Genomic DNA, 16,884 nt, shown 5'->3' with positions numbered 1-16,884 from the left:
AAGGCTGACGTGGTACACTGTGGTCAGCTCTTTTTATGGTGGATGTTGGTGCAATGCTCCGATTTATCAATGTCTTTGAATATATCTGAAAAATTATCTCCCTCTGAGGGAGACAGAAAGAAATTAATTTTAATCTGCTGCCTCTTTAGACTGAAGTAAATTAAACAAGTACAATTAGCTCCTATTCAGCAAGCCATGTTGTGCTGCACTCCAGATCCACATAGCATTCCTTTCAATAGTCAGACACAATACAAGGAGCTTATTGCTTATTCCGGATATAGACAATGGGATCCCGTCCAGGTGCTTTGACTTATACACAACAAAAAAAATCCATTTTCATATTTGTATCAGGCCTGCTATTCAAGCTGCAATATCTCAGCACTGCTTAGATGGAATCAAAACCTATGACGTACAATAGCTGGCCTGGCATAGAAACACCTTATTTCTGTAGTTAGCACTGGTTTGCCTACTGTAATGCCTCATTCCATATACCTGAGTTAATATTTGCTTTAGAATTCCAACAATAAATCCTAGTTTCTTGACCATCAGATCACATCCAGCTAAAACATACTAAATGAGATGGTAGCCCACAATTGGACAATTTTTATTTTAAACAAGGGTTTATATTTAAATTAAATGAATAGTAATTTAGCCAGTATTTTACATAGATATTGAAGCTTAGATGACCTTGCACAACCAAAGCTCCTTACATTGAGTGATCTTAAATGCCACATGGAAGAGTATGAAGAACCTGAGCTAAAGGTGTCAGGCCTGATTCTCAGGTATGGTCAAGCTGTCATGGTACAGAATCCTAGTAGTATGGCAAAGATGGCTATATGCTGATGCTACAATCCCTAGGGAATCTCTCACATTAGGTGACTTTTCAACTGACTCATTAGGAAAGCTTTACTGAAGACCATCTCAGGCCTGAGAACTGGGCCCCCAGCCTTCCTTGAGAACATCCTTATACTGGTTGGTTTGTGACTCAAACTTCATGATAATTTAAATCAAACAAAGTAAAAGTAGTTCTGACCTCTGGCTTAAAAAAAAAAAAGGTTAGATTTAAATATGGTGAACATATTAATTTACAATAAGAGTCTTTCTTGTCCGTATACCTTTTACCCAAAACCTGAATTGATCTTTGTTCTGCAGATCTCTGCACTTCCAGTTTCGAGGTGGGGACTGAAAGAGGAAGCTAAGAGGCAGCAGGAAAGGCTATCCTGGAAGTATTATTATTTATTAAGTGCTGTCAGTGTGCCATATGGGATATTTCCAGCCAGACCAGAAAAAGGAAGCACTAAAAATATTGCAGGAATCTGCTCTCCTGAGGTTTCCAGCCCACTGCAGATCTGAATGGTTTGTGTCATTTAGATAAGTAGCCAAATATGTGGGTGTCTCTCCTAACCAAACCCAACCTCAGAGGTTCACTCATCATCACTTCAAATTCTGCTATCTGATGGGATTTTGCAAAAAAAGAGACACTGTAGTCTAGTGAAATGAGTACCAGATGGAGAGCCAGTCAAAGTTATAATACTTGCTTTTGCAATGACTTGCTGTGTGGCCTTGGAAAGTCACTTACCCAAAGGTGCTAGAACTAGGGATGCAGGGGATGCTGCTGCACCCCCTGGCTTGAAGTGGTTCCCATATATACAGGGTTTAGTTTGGTTCAATTGCTCTCAGCACCCCCCACTATACACATCCGTTCCAGCACCCCTGTGTCTACAAAGCATTTTGGAGTGAGTGGGAGTAAACGTCTCAGCCTGGTTTGACAGACTCAGGCTAGTGCACTTCACCTAGTGCTCCAAAAAACAAACTGTAGAGGGAACGCTTTGAGTTATGGCTCAGGCTGTAGCTTGGTTCAGAACTCCTCCAGCCCAAGCCACAACTTCAAAGCTTTATCTATTTGGCTATTTTAGAGCTCTAGCACAAGCCCTGCTAGCCCAAGTCTGTCCACCCAGCCTGGGAGACTTGCTTCTGCTCGCCCCAAAATGTTGTGTAGACGTATACCCATTGTGTCTCAGTTTTCCATATTTACAGATGGGTTCAAGCCACAAACTTAAATCCAGATGCAGGCTTAAATCCAGAGTTCAGAGGGGGTTGGTCTGTACTCATCTCTAAAGGGATGACAATATTTACCTCACAAGAGGTTTGTTAGGAGTAACTAGTTAATCTTTTCAGAACCCTTTAAAGGTGTAAAGAACTAGCTAACTGCCAAGGATTATTTTTTTACATATTGAAAACCAGAAAGGATACATTTGGGGACCCATCCCCACTCTGAGGTCTCCTGCTTAATGGAACTGCACGCATTTCTAACAGCAGGCAGCAAAGAATACTAAAATTGCTGAGCCGAGATCCTTTTTTTAGTTAGGAGGAATATATCTTAGAATATGACAACGCCTTTCAGCACTTTTATAGAGCATTAATTTTAGGGTATCTAACTCTTTCACCCTTTTCTGAAGTCCTGTATTTATGGTTACAAAAACTACCACAATATTGTAAACTTGTCTGATAGAGAACTAGATGCTGATAACTTAAGCCCCGTATAGTTTAAACACTGACCAAAAAAAAAAAAAAAGCAAGTTTAAATAGCTTGTGTCCCGTTAATTTCATCCTGCTATCTCCCTGTTTTATCCAGGAAGATCTCATTCTCATTTGAAATGAAATAGACTGTTCTTTGTAGCCGTGACATTAAATACAAAGCAGCTGTTCTTTCACTTCATACAGAAGGATATAATTTATTTTAACAACTGCACATCTGAATCGCAGTTTCTTATAATTTCTGCTGAATGAGGATTATCCATAGCCCTTGATAAAAACTATAATGGCATAGTTAGAAGCCTACTTACTAGTGTTCCATAATGTCCATTCAGGAGCATCAGAGGCTGAAATACAGTCTCCGTGACCAGGAGATTCAGTTCCCTGCAGCATTCAGACAATTGGTCCCATTATGGTCATCAGGCGGCTGAGTTAAAGGGTGGCCTTGCAAAAATATAAACAGCTTGTCAGCACAAGCCAAAAAGGCGGGACTGCAGTATCAGGGGACAATGCGAGCCAATGATTAGCCTTTTTAGGTTCTGTTTGTTTAAGATATTGTGTTTCATTCTTAAGAAGAGGAAAGTAGGGGAGTAAGAGGAGCTGACTAGGAAGAAACAGTGAGTGTTGTGCTGTTTACAACTAACCAGAAAAACGCTTAGAGCAGAAGGGGCGAAAAAAATCAATAAGTCATTTCAGGAAAAAGCCATTTGCTTCACTTACATATAATCATTTTTAAAAATCTCACAGGCATCTGCATTGCATTTAGCCTGGTCCTGCTTTTAGATCAATAAAAAGCACTAGAAGCACAGCTGTGGCCCATGTTCACTGTAGAATTTTTTTTTCCCTCTTGCCCACACTCTTACAGATGTTTCCAGAGAAAAGAATCGACAAAATCCACTGTGATCTTCCTCCTCTCTCCCCTTCCCAGTACACTCTCCTTCTACCACCTTCTTTCCCCTGACTCTGAAGTTTCTCACTTGCTGCCACACCCCACACTGCCCTCTTGGCCCTATCCATTCCACTAACCTCCCTCAGCCTCACTCTAATTTCTTTGCTCTCCCTTGTCCTCAATACCAAGCCCTTTTGGTCCTTTTCTCATGCTACCACTTTGGTCTCATCAAGTCTCTAATGACCTCTTCCTGGCTAAATCTCAAGTTCGATACTCCAGCTTCACCCAAAAGCAGCAAAACGTCCCTTCTTAAAAGTCAAGTGACCTGTTGGCTTTCACCTGGTTCTCCTCTTAGCTTTCTAATTAATTGAGCCTTCAACGTGCCCTCCAGAGGGTCTGCCACTCTCCATGGTTGTGCCACAAGCTATGGTCTTGGTTACCCTCCTATTCTCTGTCTAGGTAGTATGCAACTTCTCATACAACTTCTAACACTTTTATGTCAATGACTCACAGTTATGCCCTTTCACTTCTCACCTTTCTCCTTCCATCCAAATCACATTTTAGACTGTTATTTGGATATCTCCTCCCAGATGTCTTGTCAATTGTAATTTAACCTAGCCCCATCTGATCTCCTGATCTTTCCTTCAAATTCCTCATTCAGGGCCAGATTAGGTAATCCACTGCCCTATTCACACCATGATACAGGTGTGGCTCCACCTTCATGACCCTCTGCCAGCGCCATGGCTCGCCATTCCCTTCCCAAGAGGGCCTTCTCCCCTCAGTCTGGCAGCAGGCCCTTCTGAATCTCGGGAACAATAAGGATATCATTAGGAGTCCCCCTTTCCCACCTGGACAGTTAGGGGTGGCAGCAGGGCCTCCCAGCATTTACTCCAGCAACCAGGGCGTATTTGCTTGGGTGGGGGAATGGAGCCCCCTAGAAAGGTAGGTGCCTTCTGCCACAATGCTTACAAGAAATGGGTCATAGCTAAGCTGGGGGGGAGAGAGGGCAGCAGAGGGAGGTGGATGAGGGACAGTTGTGGAAATTGATATTTATGTATTTACAAAGCAATGCAGAATAATATGCCTATATAAAATATTTATATATGTAACATTAACACCTCATTGAGAAAGATGGGGTAGTTCACACCTCTCAGAGCTATTGTTTCAGGCTGTCTGCAGACTCAGGCACACATCACTGCATCAGATAAGCTTGAGTCACATTTTTTTTTCCTTGACAATCAGGAGGGATAGAATCTTTTTTTTTTTTAAATGAACACTGGGATTCTGGTGCAATCACATGACTCCAGCATCTGGGTCCAAAAACATAGGCTTCTAGTGCCTATACCCTAATCCAGCTCTGACCTCTCCACTACCTCTGTGCTCTGTTATTTTTGAAATCATCATCTCACCAAACCCACACATCCAGGCTGTGATAAAATCTTGCTGCTTCTTCCTCATAATAGTTCTACAACCCACCCTTTCTTTTCTATCCAGGTAGCTAACATCATCATCACCATCATCATCTACACCCTCATCATCTCTAGTTTTGGTTATTGCAGCTTCCCTTGCTCTGGCCTCCCTAATGCGCATATTGTTCCTATCTCATCCTTAGAAAAGCAGCTGCTAAGATCATCTCATCACTCTGACCACGTCACCATCCTTGTTGGAATCCCTCCACCCATAACAAGCTCAAGATTTTTGTTAAAAGAAAAGGAGGACTTGTGGCACCTTAGAGACTAACAAATTTATTTGAGCATAAGCTTTCGTGAGCTACAGCTCACTTCATCGGATGCATTCAGTGGAAAATACAATGGGGAGATTTTTTGTTGTAACCTTCAAAGCCCTTCACAACTCTGCCCTTCCCCATTTATCCCCTCTAACTACTTCTTGCATTGCCCCCGTCCTCTCCACTCCACCAAAAATGTTGGTCTTGAATGTTGCGCACTTGTCTACTCCTCCCACAAACTTTCATTTCACCCTGCCTCTTATGAATGAAATGCCCTCCCAGAACAGATCTAGAAGACACTCACTCCCCTTCAAATCCATTTGCATGAGCCACTTCTGCCACAATGCTTACAAGAAATGGGTCATAGCTAAGTTGGAGGGGAGAGGGGGCAGCAGAGGGAGGTGGATGAGGGACAGTTGTGGAAATTGATATTTATGTATTTACAAAGCAATGCAGAATAATATGCCTATATAAAATATTTATATATGTAACAATTGTATGTATTTGCTTATCTCCCTCATCCACATGGCATATGTTGCTTATTCTCTTCTACTATTAGATCTTAGGGGTAGGGACTGGCAACAAATATCAGCGATGGATTTGTATAAAGTGCACAGACACTGTACCTGAGTTTGTGGCAGAGCTGTGAATAGCTATGAACAGACAGTTTGTCTGTTTGTAGATATCTCGTCTCTGATTTCCATGGCAATTTCTTTAAGATGCTAATGCAATGTAGCCACAAATAAAGAAACAAAGGAGAGTGCAAGAATGAGCTGATTGAGTGGACTATGCTGAAAAGACTCACTCTTCAGAAAATTCATTCTCAGTAGAATTCCTTCTACACCAGTGAAGTTATGCCAAGGATGAATTTAGCTCCTTGTCCTTGGGGCCTTGTCTACCCGAGGAAATTTGTTACTTGTGCTACTAACAGTGTAAGCCCAAGTGTAGACTGGGTGCGTGTGTTTTTACTGGCTAATCCTCTGCTGAGTCCCCTGGGAGATATCACTTCTTAAACACATGATCCCAAAGCTACTGACCCCGTGGCAGCAACCACTAGTGCACACCTCTAAATCTGAACTTTTTTTTTGTTTAAATATTTTTTTCCACTTGAAATTGGCTTTTTGATTAAATGGACATTTTTGGAAAAAAAAACAAAAAAAAAAACACAAAACTCTCATCAAAAATTGTTTAATTTCTCAAAAAAAAAAAAACCACACCTTTTGGTTTTCTGCAACTGAAACCAAAAAATATATTTGGTTAAAAACTACAAAAACCTCACTCCACCCCCTTCTCTGGCCTTCGGGTTTAATCTAGTTTTACCTATGTTCCTTACCCCTTCCTAGACCTCAGACCATGCTTTAACATTTACCTACCTTTTAAACACATGAATTGTCCCATTGATTTCAGTGGGACTAATTGTGTGTTTAAAGTTAGGTATGTTTAGGGTGACCATATTTCCCTAAAGCAAAAACGGGACACCGCGCAGGACTGGCCCAAGCTGCCTGGGGTCACTGGCCATGCTTTTGGGCCACCCCCCAGAATGTTCCTCCACACCCCCCATTGAAAATTGGGCGATTTGTCCCATTTGCTCTTGCCAACTGATGATCAGCTGGCAAGAGCAAATGGGACAAATGCCCAGTTTTGAAAAAAAGTTGGGATGTCCAGGACAGGGCTTAAAAAGGGGACTGTCTCGCCCAAAAAGGGATGTCTGGTCACCCTAGGTATGTTCCTGTATAATTTTCTAAACTGGGGTCATTATAGATTCATAGATATTTAGGTCAGAAGGGACCATTATGATCATCTAGTCTGACCTCCTGCACAACGCAGGCCACAGAATTTCACCCACCACTCCTACAAAAAAACCTCACACCTATATCTGTGCTATTGAAGTCCTCAAATCGTAATTTAAAGACTTCAAGGAGCAGAGAATCCTCCAGCAAGCGACCCGTGCCCCATGCTACAGAGGAAGGCGAAAAACCTCCAGGGCCTTCCAATCTGCCCTGGAGGAAAATTCCTTCCCGACCCCAAATATGGCGATCAGCTAAACCCTGAGCATATGGGCAAGATTCACCAGCCAGATACTACAGAAAATTCTTTCCCGGGTAACTCGGATCTTACCCCATCTAATAACCCATCACAGGCCATTGGGCCTATTTACCATGAATATTTAATTACCAAAACCATGTTATCCCATCATACCATCTCCTTATCAGCAAAACACTACAGTCAGGATACCTCATAAGGCCCCCATAATCTGTTATCAAAGAACGGAAGAAATGTGCTAGTTACCTAGCATGTGGACACATGTAAATAATTAAACGTTTTAACTGGAGTCACCTGGCTGTAATGAAGGACAATCATTTACTCAAATATGAAAAGAGCCATCCTAGTGTGCCAGGCAAACCCCTATTTTACAAGCTGTGTAAGGAATGGAAGAAAAATAAGTTCAAAGTGAACAGACATGAAGAAACAATATGGAGATTTCCACAAATTAGGGCCCCACCTACACTACAATTGTGGCCAAGTAACAGAACTCAGTCAAAATATAATTGTCCCTTGACCCAGTTACAATATGGATAAATTTTGTAGTGTAACTGGGACCAAACTGTGTCCCTAAGATCAGAATAAAGCTTTGGCCTTTACAGGGTCTGAACCCACTTATTGGGACCAGGAGAGGGCTTTTCACCATGTTGTATCACATTATAGTTGCAGCACTGATCAGTTCCAAAAAAACCCAGGGCTGAAAATACTCCCATAGTAATTTATCAAATAATTGAATATATAAAGAACCTGAAAATTAGAGATCAGGCCATATCATCAGATTGAGCAACCAAAGGTTCATTAGTTCTTATAACAGGCAATGACACAAAGAATTAATGGATCACTGAAGAATCAGGGAACTGCTCTGTCATAAATTCCTACCCATGTCTATTAAATCCAATAATAACCACCAAACTAATGCGGACTGATAAGACTTTATGTTCTACTAACACTCTCTCACTTATATGAAAAAGTGAATAATTTGTTAAATTCCTTAAACAATGTTTTTACGTGCATTTTAAACAAGTTCTCCATTAAAATCATTTGTCAAAGATTGTATTTTCACAACTAGCAACTTCGTCATTAAACATACAATGTATTCCCACAAGAAAACATTTAATTGCTGTACATCTATATTTTAAAATGAAATACAAAGGACAAGAATGGAAATAAAAAGGGTGGTATTTAATTTTGCTTTCAATCTGAGGGCAGCTGTAATTCAATTTATTATTTTTAAACTGAAAATTAAGATGCCTAGATGGTTTTTTTGCAAATTTTATCCACTGGGTTAAGTTTAATGTGTTTTTAAATATTACCTAGCCTGAAGAGAGTCTTAAGCAAGTTGATTGTTTTCATCTGGCAAAAATAAATAAATAAAATCTTTAAAAAATGCAAAAGAAGTGTGAGCTGTATGTCTATATTAGTAGAGATCATTTGAGCATATGCAAGAGGAGAAAGGTTGAAATAAAATCTCAATTATAATCCCACTCTAAATGCTTTACAATTTTGCTTGTAGCTTGAATCATGTATTTTCAGTAACACCAGTTATAGTCAGTCTCACTTATACTGCTTTTTTTAACTAGCACACACACACACAAATAGATGTTAGATACCCCTCTCCTTTCCCTCTCCCAACATTCTGGAAGAGACTCATTGTCTCTCCACAATTAATAGGCTCTCTGCAGATCCTGTCTCTTCCGCTGGCTCTCTAAGCAACGCACTTTAAACAATCACATTTTAGCTTCTGAGCCTCCTGTCTGGAGCATACTTAGTCATTCTTCCTGGCCTGTGTACTCACCATCCCTACCATATGGATGGACTAACCTACAGACTTCACTTCTGCTTGTGAATGTGGAATTGTAAAGCAGAGCCACGTTTGACCTCTTTCCAGTTTTCCACCTGTTAGGTAAGCAGCATGTCATCAGAGTTCCTGTTTGTGTGTTTCTCTGGCCTCGTCTGCACTTACTGCATCACTGTAGCACTTAGTACAGACATTACTTAGGCAGGTCCTCCACCTCCCAGAGAGGCGATAGCTACGTCGACAGGAGAAGCCCGCCCGCTAACAAAGTGCTGTTTACACCAGGAGTTAGGTTGGTGTAACTGTGTCACACCCTTAAGTGATGTATTTATATCAACATAAGCTGGGTGCATGAACCAGGCCTCAATTGCTTATGAACATGAATACTCTTCTCTGCAATGTAATGTTTAAAAAAAAAAAAAAGGCTTCTTACTCTGGTCACTGAATTAATTACTCTTCTTTTAACTGCTGTTTGATTCGAGCTGCACATGAAAGGTACAGAGAGCTCAGGCCAAGAGACAGCCTAATGGTGTTTGACTAAGTAAGAGCTGCCACTCTGGAAATTACCAGGGTTATGTGAGCTGCTTGAATTAATTTAATTGTTTTTATGCTATATTTCTTGGTTATATATAGGAGAGATAAAAGATACCAGACAGCACAAGTCAACCAGGATAGAAGCTTGATTTGAACTCAGTCCTTTGGCACTTTATGTAGGATAGTGCCTAAAGGATAGCATTTTTAATCTGCTGGTGTAACACAGGAGGTAAAAGCTTAGATTAATGAACTAAAGAAGACAGTAGTGGATCTGCACAAAGCATAATTTAAAACCACACAAATGAGTGAATCTCAACAATTCAGAACAACAGGAGACAGACAACTAAATGCCTTAGAAAGCAAATGCCTCAAAAATACTAGGTATTACATTAAATGAATTTATAGCAAGTGCCAAGATTTGTCAGAGAACAACTTATTTGCTCAACAGTTATCCTGAAAAGAAGATGGAAATATCTGGGACATGTGTTAAGAAGAAAGGCAGAGCATCTGTCACAGCAGGTGTCCCATTGAGCAGCTGGAAAAACATGTAAATGGGGCCAACCGAAAGAATCCCTCTGTCAAACTGTACTTAAGGAGGTAAAACTTAATGAGACTTAGCAACATAGGGGACATGCAGAGAGCAGCCAGGATAGGCAGGAACAGTGGAGCTTTGTTTGCATCCTAAACAACACGTGAAGGCACGGGCGGGATTCAGTTTCAACACTAATTAACATGGGACCCAGTTGAAACTTTTCTGAGAGAACATTTTTCCGTTTGTCAAAAATCAAAATATTCCACATCGATCTCAGTGAAAATTTATTTAAAAAAAAAACTTGTAAAAATAAATTTTTAAACATATGAAAATTAAAATAAATTTAAAATATGCAATTTGAAAAATATTAAGTAAATTTTGATTCAATTTTATTTTAACAAAACATTAATTGATCCAAAGTGAATTATTTTTGAAACTTTCATTGTGAGCAATTTAAAAATTCAACATTTCATTCTAATTCAGAGTGAAGTTTTATTTTGAAATTGTGGAATTTCCCACAAAATGGAAATTCCACTTCCCAAGAAATCTCTAATTAATGTTCAGATTTCTTCTGAAACAATCTTTAAGAGCTAGGCTTAGGAAGCTTTTTTCAGAACACAACAATTTTATTGAACCCACTCACTTGAAGATATCATAGAAATGTAGGGCTGGAAGGAACCTTGAGACGTCAAGCAGGAGAGGAGCAGGGGGACTAGCTGGGCAAGGAGACAGGGACTGGGAACCTGTGTGGTGGGAAAGTGGTGGTGGCAAGGTGTGATGGAACATACCCCCACCCCACTAAAAGCAAGCCTAATAAGCATCTCTGCATTCAGGCCATGCCAATTAGGCGCACCTTCAGAGCATGCTCTACCTGGAGAAGGAGAGCTTAAAAATGTGAAGCTGGTCACAGAGCAGCAGGAGTGGTTTTCCCAAGAGGAGAGGCTGCTAGAGAACCAAGCCACCAGGGAAGCCCAGCCTGAGACTCCCTCCTCCCCCTTGTTTAGGGCAGACAGACACTGCAGCCCTGAGAGGGGCTCTGGACGTCTGCTCTCCATCAGTGCCCTGTAGCCGGACCTGAGAAGCAGAGCCAGGGACTGGATGTAATTAGACCCAGAAAAAACCCTAGGAGTGGGCTTTTAACTCCCGTGGGGAACAATGAGCTTGCCCAGGAATGGGGGTTCCTGTAAGGGACTCAGGGACAAGAGACTGGAAGGGACTACAGCCAAGTTGGTGACTACAATTGGTGGAGAATGCGGGTGATTAAGCCCTACACCTGTTTCAAGGCCCTGAGACAGAAACAGGCTCCACACCAGTCCACTGAGAGGGCGCTTCTGCCGAGATGGACCCGGAGCACTGGTGTAAGTGGGTGGCAGAGTGGCAGCATCAGCAGGCCAATGAGCAGCAGCAATTCCAGCAGCAGATGTTGCAGCAGTGGATGGCCCAGCAGCAGCAGACCCAAGTAGTGCAACAACATCAGCTGCTGAAGGAGTTTGTGTCCCAGCAGCAATAACTCTGGAGAGACTTCCTGCAACAATTAAGACCACTGCCCCCTGGCCAGGGAGACCCTGCAGGGCCCGATAACAGGGAGAGCTCTGGCACTTGTGCCAGTGAAGTTAACTAAGATGGGCCCAGATGATGCTCTGGAGGCATTCATCACCATCTTTGAGAGGGTGGCACTGGCCTCTCAATAACCTCCAGAACATTGGGCCTTAGTTTTAGGTCCATACCTGATAGGACAGGCACAGCTGATCTACTGTAACCTTGATCCAAAGCAGGCTCAACACTACATTTGGGTGAAGGCCACTATTTTAGATTTTCTGGATATAAGCAAGGAGACATTGGTAGTGCTTTAGAGCAAAGACCTACCCCAAGGGTCATGCTCCAAGGTGCTGGCACAATGATTAAAAGAGCATTGCTGGTGGTGGTTTCATGCAAGAGAGCACTCCAGAGCCCAAATTGCAGAGTTGGTCCTAACAAAGAGGGGGTTCTCCAGCATTATTCTGAGTCATTGTTGAATGCGGTGCAGCTGATGGAGAATTTTCTCATAGCCGATTGGTCACTACGGATAGAACATGCACAGCCTCTGCCCATTCATCGGCGAGGGCCACCGACAGAACTGGATACCTACTACCAGGTGCTGAACCCCAGGCAAGATGAAAAAACATGTACAAACCCCATCCCAGCAACCCAAGCTACCCATACAGAGAGGAGAAGACCTCAGCAAGTCACGGGGCCAAGCTTGGATGAGGTATCACCCAGATAACCACCTGACACAAACAACTAGGGTGGAGTCCTTGAGCTCAGACGTGGGTCCTGCTCCAAATTTAAACCTACTCCCTGCTGGGAAGGAACCCACAGGAATGAGCTCAGTAACTGGATACTCTGTGGGCAACAGGGGCACATGAGGAAAGAGTGCCCATTGGTGGAATGTGAATATGCAGAGATTGGACAGCAGAAGAGAAGGACTGGGACTTCTCCCATGTTGACTGTCCCAGTATGGGCCCAAGGGAAGGATTTACTGGGGCTTGTAAACTTGGGGTGTAGCCAAACTGTGATGCACGCCACCCTAGCGGGTGAGACAATCCTCATGGCTCCTTGTCTCCAGTCTCCTTACCCATACAGTTCCAGCTCCTCTCTTCCAACTCCAATTCTGATCTGTCTCTTCCCCCTCCCCAGAGCCAGTCAGAGTGGGCGCCAGGAGGGCCATTTGGCCTGAGCCTCAAGCTCAAAGAGGGCCTCAAATTTAGACACTTGTTAATTTTTTGGCATTCGGTAAGTTTCACAACTTGTTTTTATGGGCATCCCTATCGGACCACAATGTGACACACTCTCAGCTTAGAGCTGCAAATTTAAGCAAATAAGAGAAATGTTCAAATTATGTCTCTCTCTTTTTTGGTGCCTTATTTTGTTTTCATGTCTCATCATTTATTTTTTATTATGGCTAGCGGCCTCAAAAGCTGGAAGTGGCCCGGGCCTCTCTGGACCTCTGAAAGGGCCTGCTCCTCCTGCAACTCCACTGCCTGGCTTCCAGGTGCCTCCCACAATTGTTGGATCATATTAAAGAAGTTCTGTATTAAAATCACAAATGAGTTTGATTCCCCATAGTTTAAATTCCAGGGTATTACTAATTAAGAGGTCTCTTGGTTTTTGGTACTGTTTCTCTCCCTCTATGTGTGAAACTTGCAAGCTGCTAATTGTGTTAGTACATTCTAAGACAGAGTCTGTTCTCAGAGCAATTCACAGAGAGAGAGACTCAAAGCAATACTCTAACAACAGAAACAGCACCCAGAAACTCCCCGCCCTTTTGTTGTATTAACAATTGTGATTAAAATAGAGATAGAGGATGTATGTGGATGGATGCTTGGTGTGGATAATAACTGAATGATCAGGGAGGTGCCAGCCTAAGAATCCAGTGTCCATCGGCTGAAGAAGGCGTCAAGTGGAAATAACCAGAGGACCCCCGGAGGGCAGACTGGAATCCACCCAACAGCCTCAAGAATGGGAGAACCAAAGAACAAGATAACATCTAGCAGCACAGAGCCGTCAGGAATGTGCTATCTGCTGAGTGATTCAGCAACAGCATGATGAAGCAATTCCCATAGACTGGCCTAGGAAGAAATTCCTATAAAAATAGACTCTAAAAAGTGAGAACGTTGGGGTCAGGAGCATCAGATGAGCATCTGTCAAGGCCCTGCTCCCTCCTCATGTCCTGGCCACCGGCTTGGCATGAGCAACTCTAAGGCTGGTAACTATGATAACAACCTTGCAGAACCTGTGTGTGTGAGAATGAAAGTGTGAATAAATATGAGATTGAATGGAATGTTATAGCTATAACTAACTGCTTACTATGATAACAACCTTGCAGAACCTGTGTGTGTGTGTGTGTGTGTGTGTGTGTGTGAATGAATGTATGAATAAATATGAGACTGAATGGAATGTTATAGCTGTAACTAACTGCTTACTATGATTCTTTCTGTATTCACAGTAAATGTGGTATTTTGCCTTTTTCCCTTTAATAAGATCCTGCTGGTTTTTATTTTATTGGTATAAACACAATCCCCAGTCCCACTGGCTGCCAGCCCCAGTCTCCTTCCCTAGGCTTCTTGTCCAATTTCAGTGTCCCCCACCCTTTGTCCCAGTCTCTTTGCCCAGCCAGTCACTAGTCTCCCTCTGCATCCAGGTTTCTCATCAGATCTACATTTTTCCCATGTGCAGCTGGCTGACCCTCAGCCTGGGATCGGCTGTAGTCTCTTCCAGTTTCTTGCCCCTGGGTCCCCTACAAGAACCCCCACTCCTGGGCAAGCTCACTGTTCCCTGGGGGACTTAAGCCCACTCCAGGGATCCTTTCTGGGTGTAATTACCTTCAGTCCCTGGTGCTGCTCCTCAAAACCAGCTACAGGGCACTGACAGAGAGCAGATGTCCAGAGCCCCTCTCAGGACTGCAGTGTCAATCTGCCCTAAACAAGGGAGGGTGAGGAAGAGAAGGGTAGCCACTGCCATAGGCTAGGCTTCCCAGGCTACTAGGTCCCTCGCAGCCTCTCCTCATGGGCAAACTTGCCCTTCTGCTCCCCGTGACCAGCTTTTTGTGTATAATATTAATTATCCACACCTATTCAGATATCACTTTTTATATGGCACTCCAGTAACAGAATTCACCAGTACCTGAAGGGGGCTTGCCTCGAAATGTTCTCTCTGAACCCATCTGATTGGGTGGTCTTGTTCTAGAGTATGTATTTGTGCCTATTTAATCTCATCTGCTCCTTCCAATACTGTGGAGAAGAAAACAGTTCTCACAGAAAAGAGGAACTCTAAAAATGATGATGGTATCATAGCATAATAAGAATTAGTACTGATGATGAAGAGATGGAAGGCTTTCTATATTTAAGTTTGTCTTCCTCCCCCCCCCCCCTTTTTTTTTTTTTGGAGGATTATAGAGGTAATTCCCCAGTGGTTTTTACCAGACAGGAACAAAGCCAAATTGAAGAGAAGTTTTGATTATAGAAAGCTTCTGGTGTTTTCAGGAGAAGTTAGAGCTGTAAACATGGAGAAAGGGAGAATTCTAAATCATACGCTACCTGGTCATACATCAGTAAGCCGTCTTTAATCTCCAGTTTGCTGGGAAACATTGTACCTTTCTCTCAGACTTGACCACAAAGCTCCAGGCATCTGTCACCTCCAAGATGGATTACTGTAATTCACTGTTATCTGAAGCTGAATGGGAAGATTATTCAGATAGTCCAGATGGTATAGAATGCGGTTGCCCACCTTCTCCATGGCTTATTCTGCCACGAGTTCATGAGGTCTGTGCTCAAGTCCCTCCTCTGGATCGTACTCAGCTTCTGATGTCAGTTTAAGGCTTTTCAAAGCAATTGAGGGATCAAGCTCCAGCTACAGTGACAAGCAAATATTTATCTATGAACGACCATGGCAGACAGCTATGCTCCTCTGGGACAATGCAGATTACAAAGCAAGGACGAAGTCTTTGAGAGCAGAGAACAAAGCATTCTCTTTTGAGGGGACCCCACTGTGGCAGAGGAGATTAGATGAGAACAGAGTCTGACCATCTTTAGGAAACAGCGTAGAACCTTATATTTTGAAAAAGGGTAGGGTTGAGGGTAGTTTCTGTCAGGCAGTGGCAGCTTTGAGACCCAAATAGGGCTGTACTGAAGGCCCACGACAAGGAGTATCAGCCTACCTCTGTTGCCTCTTGGGCTGGCTCCACTCAATCTTGGGGTTGTGTTAACATATGTTAGACTCCCCCCTGGAAACAGGAGGTGGTGGGCAGCTTGTGCTATTGAATCCCCTCAAGTGCACTCACCAATGGAGCCTGGGTTCAGTGGAAACCAGTGGAACCTAGGGAGTGAATCGGGCCCACTGAATGGAAAAAGACACTCCACTGTCACTGTATTTTCCTGTCTGAGCTCGTAGTTTGTCTGTCATGCATAAAACAGCCAGCAACTGTTAGCAGCAACAACTGAGTTATTCAGCATGTATTTTGGAAAACGATGGATGGAGTTTCTTGTACCACCCAGACCCCAGCTCTTTATCAATTCCTCTTTGGTTAAAGTTGTGTTACTGCAGCATCTGTTTCTGTGTATTGTAAATCAAACTATAATGGAATTATTCTTACATTTAGCCATTGATTGCCCTGCATATAGACAGACACTTCCAAAATACAGACAGACAATCTATTGACCCAAAGAACTCTATCTCCAGAGTAACAGAGAGCCCTGTATCTATTCTTAATTTTTATACCTTATCACTGTATCATTGCTCATCAATGATGGTGCCCCAAAGACCAATGCGGTTATGGGAGTGATGACAATGAGGATAATTTTAAGCAGGGGTGGGGAACATTTTTTCTATCAGGGGCCACTGACCCACAGGAAAAAAAAAAAAATCAGTCATGGGCCACACAGCCCCGTGGTGGGGCACGGAAGCTCAGGGCTTCCTCCCACAGCAGGGCAAGCCACTGCTCATGGCTCCAGCCCCATGGGAGGGCATGGAGGCTTGGGGCTTCCCCTAGGCTCTGGGGTGGGGCCAGAAATGAGGGGTTCAGGATGTGGGAGAGGGCTCCCAGCTGGAGCAAGGGGTTGGGGTGCGGGGTCTGGCAGGGAGTTACGGTGCAGAAGAGGGTTCTGACCTGGGGCAGGGGGTTCGAGGTGCAGGCTCTGGCCAAGCGGTGCTTACCTCAGGTGGCGCCGAGTCGCCAGCGCAGCAGGGCTAAGGCAGGCTCCCTGCCTGCCCTAGCTCCACGCTGCTCCCAGAAGTGGCTGCCATATCCATCCCCTAGGCGGAGGGGCCAGGGGGCTCTGCGCTGTGCCCACAGG

At 43.3% G+C, this 16,884-nt stretch overlaps 1 protein-coding gene across 8 annotated transcripts in view; it reads right to left on the bottom strand.

Moving 5' to 3' along the window:
- Positions 1–16,884, bottom strand: part of TRIM2 (tripartite motif containing 2) — a 150,883-nt gene that overhangs the window by 92,728 nt on the left and 41,271 nt on the right. For 2 of the 8 annotated variants that reach the window (XM_074951019.1, XM_074951022.1), the window contains exon 2: positions 2,847–2,979. The exons of the other annotated variants lie outside the window; for them this stretch is intronic. The gene's annotated coding sequence lies outside the window, so the exon portion shown is untranslated. The remainder of the gene's footprint in view (positions 1–2,846; positions 2,980–16,884) is intronic. 8 annotated transcript variants of the gene reach the window in all.

Source organism: Natator depressus, chromosome 4, assembly GCF_965152275.1.
Source record: "Natator depressus isolate rNatDep1 chromosome 4, rNatDep2.hap1, whole genome shotgun sequence".
In the NCBI taxonomy this organism is placed as follows: domain Eukaryota; kingdom Metazoa; phylum Chordata; order Testudines; family Cheloniidae; genus Natator; species Natator depressus.
Note: the sequence above shows the minus strand (reverse complement) of the source record. Positions and strands in the feature narration are given on the sequence as shown.